At 43.9% G+C, this 12,644-nt stretch overlaps 1 long non-coding RNA gene across 1 annotated transcript in view; it reads left to right on the top strand.

The window, feature by feature from the left end:
• LOC115082654 overlaps positions 1 to 11,472 on the top strand; it is a 41,433-nt gene extending 29,961 nt beyond the window's left edge. Inside the window, exon 3 of the long non-coding RNA XR_003854224.1 lies at positions 11,231 to 11,472. This is a non-coding gene — a long non-coding RNA (uncharacterized LOC115082654). The remainder of the gene's footprint in view (positions 1 to 11,230) is intronic.
• The last annotated feature ends 1,172 nt before the right edge of the window (positions 11,473 to 12,644 follow it).

The following is a 12,644-nucleotide window of genomic DNA, read 5'->3' as shown; positions in this document are numbered from 1 at the left end:
CAAGAGAAAGTGTGGAAAAAAGGATTTGCATTCACAAAAAAGCAGGGGAGTAGCTTACTTGTTGCGGCGGTTACTACCCCAAACCAAATAAGCCTGATACTTCACTTTCAATACATATCCAGCATAGCTCTCTGCTTTAACAGCAGGGGGGATGAAGAAAAGAGGATGCATATTCAGACAACAACCAACAAGGACTGAATTACTTAGTCTGGGTAAACAAATAAACATGGGTGTAGCTTGCTTGTTACGGTGGTTACTACCCCGAATCAATTAAGCCTGATACTTCACTTGGAATACATATCCAGCACAGCTCACTGCTTCAACGGTAGGGGGGAATGAAGAAAAGACGATCTTTATTCAGACAACAACCAACAAGGACTGAATTGCAGATGCTGGGTAAACATATAAGCATGGGAGTAGCTTGCTTATTGCGGCAGTTACAACCCCATACCAATTAAGCTAGAAACTTCACTTAGATGCAGCTCCAGCACTGCTCTCTACATTAATGGCGGGAGTGGAAGGTAACTAGAACCAAAAAGTTACTAATAAGGGCCAAGAGAAACAGATAAGTATGAGAAAAAAAAAGTGTGAAAGCTTGCTGGGCAGACTGGATGGGCCGTTTGGTCTTCTTCTGCCATCATTTCTATGTTTCTATGAGACATTCTCAATGACTGAGTCTCGTGTATAGGGTGTATAATATAACATACTCCCAGTGACAGGGTCTCTGTATGGAATGCATAATGTGAGATATTCTAATGACTGTGTCTGTGTAAGGTGTATATAATATGAGATACTTTCAGTGACTGGGTCTGTGTATAGGGTGTATAATGTGAGACACTCTCAGTAGCTTTGACTGTGTATGTGGTGTATTATGGGAGATTTTCTCAGTGACTGGGTCTGTGTATGGGGTATATAATGGGAGACACTCTCATTTGCTGGCTCTGTGTGTGGGGTATATAATATGAGATGCTCTCAGTGACTGGGTCTGTGTATGAGCTGCAAAATGTGGGACACTCTCAGTGACTGGATTTGTGTATGGGGTGTGTAATGTGAGATACTCTCAGTGACTGGGTCCTTGAGACACTCTGTGACTTGGTCCATATATGGGTATATATTATGAGACATTCTCAGTAACTGGGTCTGTATATGGGGTATATAAAGTGAAGCACTCTCACTGACTGGGTCTGTGTATAATGTGAGACACCCTCAGTGTTTAGATGTGTGTATTTGGAATATAATGTGTGACAATCTCAGTGACTGGGTTTTTGTAGGGGGTGAATAATGAGAGACACTCAGTGACTGGTTCTGTGTAGGGGTATATAATGTGAGAGACTCTCAGTGACTGGTTCTGTGTATGAGAAGTATAATGTATGACACTCTCAGTGACTGTGCCTGTGTATGAGATGTATAATGTGAGACACTCTCAGTGACTGTGCCTGTGTATGAGATGTATAATGTGAGACACTCTCAGTGACTGGGTCTGTGTATGGGATGCATAATGTGATGGAATCTCAGTGACTGGGTCTGTGTATGGGGTGTATAATGTGAGTGACTGGTTCTGTGTATGAGGTGTATAATGTGAGACACTCTCAGTGACTGGTTCTGTGTATGGGGTGTATAATGTGAGACCCTCTCAGTGACTGGGTCTGTGCATGGGGTGTATAATGTGAGACACTCTCAGTGACTGGTTCTGTGTATGGGGTGTATAATGTGGGACCCTCTCAGTGACTGGGTCTGTGCATGGGGTGTATAATGTGAGACACTCTCAGTGACTGGTTCTGTGTATGGGGTGTATAATGTGAGACCCTCTCAGTGACTGGGTCTGTGCATGGGGTGTATAATGTGAAATACTCTCAGTGACTGGGTCTGTGTATGAGGTGTATAATGTGAGACACTCTCAGTGACTAGGTGTATTTATAGAGTCAGGTATATAATATGAGATACTTTCAGTGACTGGGATTGTGTATGGGATGCATAATGTGATGAAATATCAGTGACTGGTTCTGTGTATGAGGTGTATAATGTGAGACACTCTCAGTGACTGGGTCTGTGTATGGGGTGTATAATGTAGGGATGTGAATCGTTTTTTTAACGATTTAAATTATCGTCCGTTAATTTTAAAATCGTCATTAATCGGTAAGGGACTCGATACAATAGGAATTCATAAGAACATAAGAAAATGCCATACTGGGTCAGACCAAGGATCCATCAAGCCCAGCATCCTGTTTCCAACAGTGGCCAATCCAGGCCATAAGAACCTGGCAAGTACCCAAAAACTAAGTCTATTCCATGTAACCATTGCTAATGGCAGTGGCTATTCTCTAAGGGGTAGATTTTCAAACCGCGCGAATAGGCGTACTTTTGCTGGCGCATCAGGCGCAAGCAAAAGTAAGCTGGATTTTAGTAGATAGGCGCGTAGCCGCGCGTATCCGCTAAAATCCTGGATCGGCGTGCGCAAGGCGATCGATTACGTATAGCCGGCGCGCGCCGAGCCGCGCAGCCTACCCCCATCCCTCCGAGGCCGCTCCGAAATCGGAGCGGCATCGGAGGGAACTTTCTTTTGCCCTCCCCTCACCTTCCCCTCCCTTCCCTTACCTAACCCACCCGCCCGGCCCTGCCTAAACCCCCCCCTTACCTTTGTCGGGGGATTTACGCCTCCCAAAGGGAGACGTAAATCCACGCGCGCCAGCGGGCCACTAGTGCGCCGGGACGCGACCTGGGGGCGGGTACGGAGGGCGCGGCCATGCCCCCGGACCGCCCCGGGCCGTAACCACGCCCCCGGGCCCGCCCCCAAAACGCTGCCGACATGCCCCCAAAACGCCACGCCGACCGGGCCCGCCCCCGACACGCCCTCGACACGCCCCCCCTCGCGAAACCCCGAGACTTACGCGAGTCCCGGGGTCTGCACGCACCGGTAGGCCTATTGAACATAGGCCTACCGGCGGGCAGGGCCCTGCTCGCCTAAATCCGCCCGGATTTAGGCGGATTTAGGCGAGCAGGGCTCTGACAATCCGCCCCTAAGTGAACTTAATAGCAGGTAATGGACTTCTCCTCCAAGAACTTATCCAATCCTTTTTTAAACACAGCTATACTAACTGCACTGACCACATTCTCTGGTAACAAATTCCAGAGTTTAATTGTGCGTTGAGTAAAAAAGAACTTTCTCCGATTAGTTTTAAATGTGCCCCATGCTAACTTCATGGAGTGTCCCCTAGTACTTCTATTATCCGAAAGAGTAAATAACCGATTCACATCTACCCGTTCTAGACCTCTCATGATTTTAAACACCTCTATCATATCCCCCCTCAGTCGTCTCTTCTCCAAGCTGAAAAGTCCTAACCTCTTTAGTCTTTCCTCATAGGGGAGTTGTTCCATTCCCCTTATCATTTTGGTAGCCCTTCTCTGTACCTTCTCCATCGCAATTATATCTTTTTTGAGATGCGGCGACCAGAATTGTACACAGTATTCAAGGTGCAGTCTCACCATGGAGCGATACAGAGGCATTATGACATTTTCCATTTTATTCATCATTCCTTTTCTAATAATTCCCAACATTCTATTTGCTTTTTTGACTGCCGCAGCACACTGTACCGACGATTTCAATGTGTTATCCACTATGACACCTAGATCTCTTTCTTGGGTTGTAGCACCTAATATGGAACCCAACATTGTGTAAATATAGCATGGGTTATTTTTCCCTATATGCATCACCTTGCACTTATCCACATTAAATTTCATCTGCCATTTGGATGCCCAATTTTCCAGTCTCACAAGGTCTTCCTGCAATTTATCACAATCTGCTTGTGATTTAACTACTCTGAACAATTTTGTGTCATCTGCAAATTTGATTATCTCACTCGTCGTATTTCTTTCCAGATCATTTATAAATATATTGAACAGTAAGGGTCCCAGTACAGATCCCTGAGGCACTCCACTGTCCACTCCCTTCCACTGAGAAAACTGCCCATTTAATCCTACTCTCTGTTTCCTGTCTTTTAGCCAGTTTGCAATCCACGAAAGGACATCGCCACCTATCCCATGATTTTTTACTTTTCCTAGAAGCCTCTCATGAGGAACTTTGTCAAACGCCTTCTGAAAATCCAAGTATACTATGTCTACCGGTTCACCTTTATCCACATGTTTATTAACTCCTTCAAAAAAGTGAAGCAGATTTGTGAGGCAAGACTTGCCCTGGACAAAACCATGCTGACTTTGTTCCATTAAACCATGTCTTTCTATATGTTCTGTGATTTTGATGTTTAGAACACTTTCCACTATTTTTCCTGGCACTGAAGTCAGGCTAACCGGTCTGTAGTTTCCTGGATCGCCCCTGGAGCCCTTTTTAAATATTGGGGTTACATTTGCTATCCTCCAGTCTTCAGGTACAATGGATGATTTTAATGATAACTTACAAATTTTTACTAATAGGTCTGAAATTTCATTTTTTAGTTCCTTCAGAACTCTGGGGTGTATACCATCCGGTCCAGGTGATTTACTACTCTTCAGTTTGTCAATCAGGCCTACCACATCTTCCAGGTTCACTGTGATTTGATTCAGTCCATCTGAATCATTACCCATGAAAACCTTCTCCATTACGGGTACCTCCCCATCATCCTCTTCAGTAAACACCGAAGCAAAGAAATCATTTAATCTTTCTGCGATGGCCTTATCTTCTCTAAGTGCCCCTTTAACCCCTCGATCATCTAACGGTCCAACTGACTCCCTCACAGGCTTTCTGCTTCGGATATATTTTAAAAAGTTTTTACTGTGAGTTTTTGCCTCTACAGCCAACTTCTTTTCAAATTCTCTCTTAGCCTGTCTTATCAATGTCTTACATTTAACTTGCCAATGTTTATGCTTTATCCTATTTTCTTCTGTTGGATCCTTCTTCCAATTTTTGAATGAAGATCTTTTGGCTAAAATAGCTTCTTTCACCTCCCCTTTTAACCATGCCGGTAATCGTTTTGCCTTCTTTCCACCTTTCTTAATGTGTGGAATACATCTGGACTGTGCTTCTAGAATGGTATTTTTTAACAATGACCACGCCTCTTGGACATTTTTTACTTTTGTAGCTGCTCCTTTCAGTTTTTTTCTAACAATTTTTCTCATTTTATCAAAGTTTCCCTTTTGAAAGTTTAGCACGAGAGCCTTGGATGTGCACACTGTTCCTTTTCCAGTCATTAAATCAAATTTGATCATATTATGATCACTATTGCCAAGCGGCCCCGCCACCGTTACCTCTCTCACCAAGTCCTGTGCTCCACTGAGAATTAGATCTAAAATTGCTCCCTCTCTCGTCGGTTCCTGAACCAATTGCTCCATAAAGCAATCATTTATTCCATCCAGGAACGTTATCTCTCTAGTGTGACCCGATGATACATTTACCCAGTCTATATTGGGGTAATTGAAGTCTCCCATTATTACTGCACTACCAATTTGGTTAGCTTCCCTAATTTCTCTTAGCATTTCACTGTCCATCTCACCATCTTAACCAGGTGGACGGTAGTATACCCCTATCACTGTAGTCTTCCCTCGATTTATCGTGAAAAATCGTTAAATCGAGTAAGGGAATTATTTGTGGGGAGGGCGGGAAAACCGGCACACCAAAACAGCCCCTAAACCCACCCGACCCTTTAAAACCAATCCTTTACCCTCCCCCACCATTCCGAACCCCCCCCCCCCCAAAAAATGTTAAATTACCTGGTGGTCCAGTGGGGGGGGGGGGGGGGGGTGTCCCGGCACGATCTCCCGCTCTCGGGCCATCGGCACCATTTTGGCTACCACTGATAAAAATGGCGCCGATGGCCCGATAAAAAAAAAAAACACCCCGACCCTTTACAAATTACCCCTTTGCTTCTCCCACCCTCCTAACCCCACCAAAAACCTTTTACATGTATCTGGTGGTCTAGCGGGGGGTCCGGGAGCCATCCCTTCAATCATACGGAAAGATTAAATGATCATACGGAAAGATTAAATGATTTCTTTGCTTCGGTGTTTACTGAAGAGGATGTTGGGGAGGTACCCGTAATGGAGAAGGTTTTCATGGGTAATGATTCAGATGGACTGAATCAAATCATGGTGAACCTAGAAGATGTGGTAGGCCTGATTGACAAACTGAAGAGTAGTAAATCACCTGGACCGGATGGTATACACCCCAGAGTTCTGAAGGAACTAAAAAATGAAATTTCAGACCTATTAGTAAAAATTTGTAACTTATCATAAAAATCATCCATTGTACCTGAAGACTGGAGGATAGCAAACATAACCCCAATATTTAAAAAGGGCTCCAGGGGCGATCCGGGAAACTACAGACCGGTTAGCCTGACTTCAGTGCCAGGAAAAATAGTGGAAAGTGTTCTAAACATCAAAATCACAGAACATATAGAAAGACATGGTTTAATGGATCAAAGTCAGCATGGCTTTACCCAGGGCAAGTCTTGCCTCACAAATCTGCTTCACTTTTTTGAAGGAGTTAATAAACATGTGGATAAAGGTGAACCGGTAGATATAGTATGCTTGGATTTTCAGAAGGCGTTTGACAAAGTTCCTCATGAGAGGCTTCTAGGAAAAGTAAACAGTCATGGGATAGGTGGCGATGTCCTATCGTGGATTACAAACTGGCTAAAAGACAGGAAACAGAGAGTAGGATTAAATGGGCAATTTTCTCAGTGGAAGGGAGTGGACAGTGGAGTGCCTCAGGGATCTGTATTGGGACCCTTACTGTTCAATATATTTATAAATGATCTGGAAAGAAATACGACGAGTGAGATAATCAAATTTTCAGATGACACAAAATTGTTCAGAGTAGTTAAATCACAAGCAGATTGTGATAAATTGCAGGAAGACCTTGTGAGACTGGAAAATTGGGCATCCAAATGGCAGATGAAATTTAATGTGGATAAGTGCAAGGTGATGCATATAGGGAAAAATAACCCATGCTATAATTACACAATGTTGGGTTCCATATTAGGTGCTACAACCCAAGAAAGAGATCTAGGAGTCATAGCGGATAACACATTGAAATCGTCGGTGCAGTGTGCTGCGGCAGTCAAAAAAGCAAACAGAATGTTGGGAATTATTAGAAAAGGAATGATGAATAAAACGGAAAATGTCATAATGCCTCTGTATCGCTCCATGGTGAGACCGCACCTTGAATACTGTGTACAATTCTGGTCGCCGCATCTCAAAAAAGATATAATTGCGATGGAGAAGGTACAGAGAAGGGCTACCAAAATGATAAGGGGAATGGAACAACTCCCCTATGAGGAAATACTAAAGAGGTTAGGACTTCTCAGCTTGGAGAAGAGACGGCTGAGGGGGGATATGATAGAGGTGTTTAAAATCATGAGAGGTCTAGAACGGGTAGATGTGAATCGGTTATTTACTCTTTCGGATAGTAGAAAGACTAGGGGGCACTCCATGAAGTTAGCATGGGGCACATTTAAAACTAATCGGATAAAGTTCTTTTTTACTCAACGCACAATTAAACTCTGGAATTTGTTGCCAGAGAATGTGGTTCGTGCAGTTAGTATAGCTGTGTTTAAAAAAGGATTGGATAAGTTCTTGGAGGAGAAGTCCATTACCTGCTATTAAGTTCACTTAGAGAATAGCCACTGCCATTAGCAATGGTTACATGGAATAGACTTAGTTTTTGGGTACTTGCCAGGTTCTTATGGCCTGGATTGGCCACTGTTGGAAACAGGATGCTGGGCTTGATGGACCCTTGGTCTGACCCAGTATGGTATTTTCTTATGTTCTTATGTTCTTATACACTCGGTGCCGGTGCCGGTGCTGGACTGGTTTCAAAATGGCGCCGATCGTTCCCTGTGACATAGTGAGGGCAAAGGCGATCAGTGCCATTTTGAAACCAGTCCAGCACCGGCACCGAGGGTATGATTGAAGTGGTAGCCAAAATGGCACCGATGGCCCGAGAGCGGGAGATCGCGTCGGCCCCCCCCCCCCCCCCCCACTGGACCACCAGGCAATTTAACATTTTGCAGGGGGGGTTTGGGAGGGTGGGTCATTTGTAACGGGTCGGGGTGGGGTTTTTTTTTCTCTGCTCAGTCCTCACTAAAAAATTAACAATGTGAATTGGAATCGGAACCGATTCCAATTCACATCTCTAACGATCCGATCTTTTTCTTCCTCCATCCGAACCTGATCGTTAAAACGATTGGGCATACGATTCACATCTCTAGTATAATGTGAGACACTCTCAGTGACTGGGTCTATAAATGGGTAATTAATATGAGACACTCTCGGTGACTGGGTCTTTGTACGGATATATAATGTGAGACACTCTCAGTGACTGGGTCTATAAATGGGTAATTAATATGAGACATTCTCAGTGACTGGGTCTTTGTATGGATATATAATGTGAGTGATTGGGTCTGTGTATGGGGTGTATAATGTGAGACACTCTCAGTGACTGGGTCTATAAATGGGTAATTAATATGAGACACTCTCAGTGACTGGTTCTGTGTATGGGGTGTATAATATGAGACTCAGTGATTGGGTCTGTGTATGGGGTGTATAATAGGAGACACTCTCAGTGACTGGGTCTATAAATGGGTAATTAATATGAGACACTCTCAGTGACTGGGTCTTTGTATGGATATATAATGTGAGACACTCTCAGTGACTGGGTCTATAAATGGGTAATTAATATGAGACACTCTCAGTGACTGGGTCTTTGCATGGATATATAATGTGAGTGATTGGGTCTGTGTATGGGGTGTACAATATGAGACTCAGTGATTGGGTCTGTGTATGGGGTGTATAATATGAGACACTCTCAGTGACTGGGTCTATAAATGGGTAATTAATATGAGACATTCTCAGTGACTGGGTCTTTGTATGGATATATATTGTGAGTGATTGGGTCTGTGTATGGGGTGTATAATATGAGACTCAGTGATTGGGTCTGTGTATGGGGTGTATAATGTGAGACACTCTCAGTGACTGGGTCTATAAATGGGTAATTAATATGAGACACTCTCAGTGACTGGTTCTGTGTATGGGGTGTATAATATGAGACTCAGTGACTGGGTCTATGTATGAGGTGTATAATGTGAGACACTCTCAGTGACTGGGTCTATAGGGTAATTAATATGAGACACTCTCAGTGACTGGGTCTGTGTATGAGGTGTATAATATGAGACAGTGACTGGGTCTGTGTATAATGTGTGACACTCAGTGACTGGGTCTATAAATGGGTAATTAATATGAGACACTCTCAGTGACTGGTTCTGTGTATGGGGTGTATAATATGAGACTCAGTGATTGGGTCTGTGTATGAGGTGTATAAAAGGAGACACTCTCAGTGACTGGGTCTGTTTATGAGGTGTATAATGTGAGACACTCTCAGTGACTGGGTCTATAAATGGGTAATTAATATGAGACACTCTCAGTGACTGGTTCTGTGTATGGGGTATATAATATGAGACTCAGTGATTGGGTCTGTGTATGGGGTGTATAATAGGAGACACTCTCAGTGACTGAGTCTATAAATGGGTAATTAATATGAGACACTCTCAGTGACTGGGTCTGTGTATGATGTGTATAATGTGAGACACTCTCAGTGACTGGGTCTATAAATGGGTAATTAATATGAGACACTCTCAGTGACTGGGTCTGTGTATGAGGTGTATAATGTGAGACACTCTCAGTGACTGGGTCTATAAATGGGTAATTATGAGACACTCTCAGTGACTGGTTCTGTGTATGGGGTGTATAATATGAGACTCAGTGATTGGGTCTATGTATGGGGTGTATAATAGGAGACACTCTCAGTGACTGGGTCTATAAATGGGTAATTAATATGAGACACTCTCAGTGACTGGGTCTGTGTATGAGGTGTATAATGTGAGACACTCTCAGTGACTGGGTCTATAAATGGGTAATTAATATGAGACACTCTCAGTGACTGGGTCTTTGTATGGATATATAAAGTGATACACTCTCAGGGGTAGATTTACAAATACCGCGAATAGGCGTACGTTTGCTGGCGCATCAGGCGCAAGCAAAAGTACGCAGGATTTTAGTAGATACGCGCGTAGCCGCGCGTATCCGCTAAAATCCGGGATCGGCGCGCGCAAGGCTATGGATTCTGTATAGCCGGCGCGCGCCGAGCCGCGCAGCCTACCCCCGTTCCTTCCGAGGCCACTCCGAAATCGGAGCGGCCTCGGAGGGAACTTTCTTTTGCCCTCCCCTCACCTTCCCCTCCCTTCCCCTATCTAACCCACCCTGTCTAAACCCCATCCTTACCTTTGTCGGGGGATTTACGACTCCCGGAGGGAGGCATAAATCCCCGCGCGCCAGCGGGCCGCTAGCGCGCTGGGACGTGACCTGGGGGTGGGTACGGAGGGCGCGGCCACGCCCCGTACCGCCACGGGCCGTAACCACACCCCCGGGCCCGCCCCCAAAACGCTGCCGACATGCCCCGAAAACGGCGCGGCGCTCGGCCCCGCCCCGACACGCCCCCTCCGAAAACCCCGGGACTTACGCGAGTCCCGGGGCTCTGCGCGCGCCAGTAGGCCTATGTAAAATAGGCTCACCGGCGCGCAGGGCCCTGCTCGCCTAAATCCGCCCGGATTTGGGCGGATTTAGGCGAGCAGGGCTCTTAAAATCCACCCCTCAGTGACTGGGTCTATAAATGGGTAATTAATATGAGACACTCTCAGTGACTGGGTCTGTGTATGAGGTGTATAATGTGATAGACTCTCAGTGACTGGGTCTGTGTATGAGATGTATAATATGAGACACTCTCAGTGACTGTTTCTTTGTATGGATATATAATGTGATACACTCTCAGTGACTGGGTCTGTGTATGAGGTATAATATGAGACACTCTCAGTGACTGGGTCTATAAATGGGTAATTAATATGAGACACTCTCAGTGACTGGGTCTGTGTATGAGGTGTATAATATGAGACTCAGTGATTGGGTCTGTGTATGGGGTGTATAATAGTAGACACTCTCAGTGACTGGGTCTATAAATGGGTAATTAATATGAGAGACTCTCAGTGACTGGGTCTGTGTATGAGGTGTATAATGTGAGACACTCTCAGTGACTGGGTCTATAAATGGGTAATTAATATGAGACACTCTCAGTGACTGGGTCTTTGTATGGATATATAATGCGATACACTCTCAGTGACTAGATCTGTGTTTGGGGTATATAGTTTCTGATATTTTTAATGATTGGATGTTTTATTTGTTTTTTTTCTAGTATTCTAATGGTCTCACTCACTCCATGGAGTTTTCCCTGTTTGGATCTGATTAAATGAATTCTCAGACCTGAGGATGTCAGGAGCTGCAATCAGCTGCTTTTTGTTGTATTTGCTTCTTCTTATAAACGATAATTGATTTGCAATATTATTCTTTAAACGTACAGATAGAGATGTGCATTAGTTTTTGCCGAATTGGAAAATTGCAACAAAATTGTCCAATTCGGCATGTTTCAGGGAGCCCGAAAAAAATCAGGATTTTCCCATTTTTTCGCAAAAATTCGTTTTTCCGATTAGTGCGCACTAACGGGAGTCAGTGCGTGCTAACTCCCCGCTAGTGCGCACTAACTCCCGTTAGTGCGCACTAACAAAAACTAACAAAATCTAATGGTTTTTGTTAGTGCGCGCTAACAGGAGTTAGCGCGCACTAACGGGGAGTTAGTGCGCACTAATGGGGAGTTAGCGCGCACTAACTAAAAATCGATTTTTAGCGAAAAAAAAGACCAGAACCGAAAAAACCCGACAATTTCCATGGCGGCCGAAAAACGAAGAACGACACGAACACAAAAAACGATGCACATCTATACGTACAGATAGCATATGTCTTCTCTCTCTCGGACACACACTCTGTGGTGGACTGCTGGCCTCTACCTGTAGCTTTGCTTTCTTTCTCTATCAGTGCATCATGAGATATCATTGCTGGGCAATACGAAGTGGAGGAGAAGCCCAGTGGTTAGAGCAGTGGGCTATGAACCAGGAGAGCAGCGTTCAAGTCCCAGTGTTACTCCTTGTGGCCTTGGGCAGGTTACCTTACCCTTCATTTTCTCCAGTACAAGCACAGATTATAAACCCTCTGGGGATAGGGAAAACCAACAGTACCTGAATGTAATCTGTTTTGAAATACTGAAAAAGTGGAATATAAAATGTAAATAAATGAAGTTACTGCAGTCTCCTCTCTCTCTTTTTCTGTTAGTGTATAATTTTTAATTTTATTTATTTATTTATTTATTTATTTATTTATGAACTTTTAATATACCGACATTCGTAGGACACATCATACCGGTTTACAATCAACTCATGTAGAAAGGAAAGAGAAATTACAAATAACAGGGAGGGGGAAGGGGAGAAGAGATGGAAGAGGAGAGAGGGGGGTAGGGTGAAACCAAGCGTGTGAGGAGCGTGAAGAACATAGGTAGTAGAGAGAGAGAGAGAAAGGAAATATAAAATAGGAACTATAATAATGGAATTAACATAATTGTAACAATCCAATGATTACATAGTCAACATATCATATCATATCATAACATATCATATCATAACATATCATATCATATCATATCAACATATCATATCATAACATATCATATCATAACATATCATATCATATCATATCAACATATCATATCATAACATATC

Source organism: Rhinatrema bivittatum, chromosome 1, assembly GCF_901001135.1.
Source record: "Rhinatrema bivittatum chromosome 1, aRhiBiv1.1, whole genome shotgun sequence".
Taxonomy (NCBI): Eukaryota; Metazoa; Chordata; class Amphibia; order Gymnophiona; family Rhinatrematidae; genus Rhinatrema; species Rhinatrema bivittatum.
This window is presented reverse-complemented; position numbering and strand designations above follow the sequence as displayed.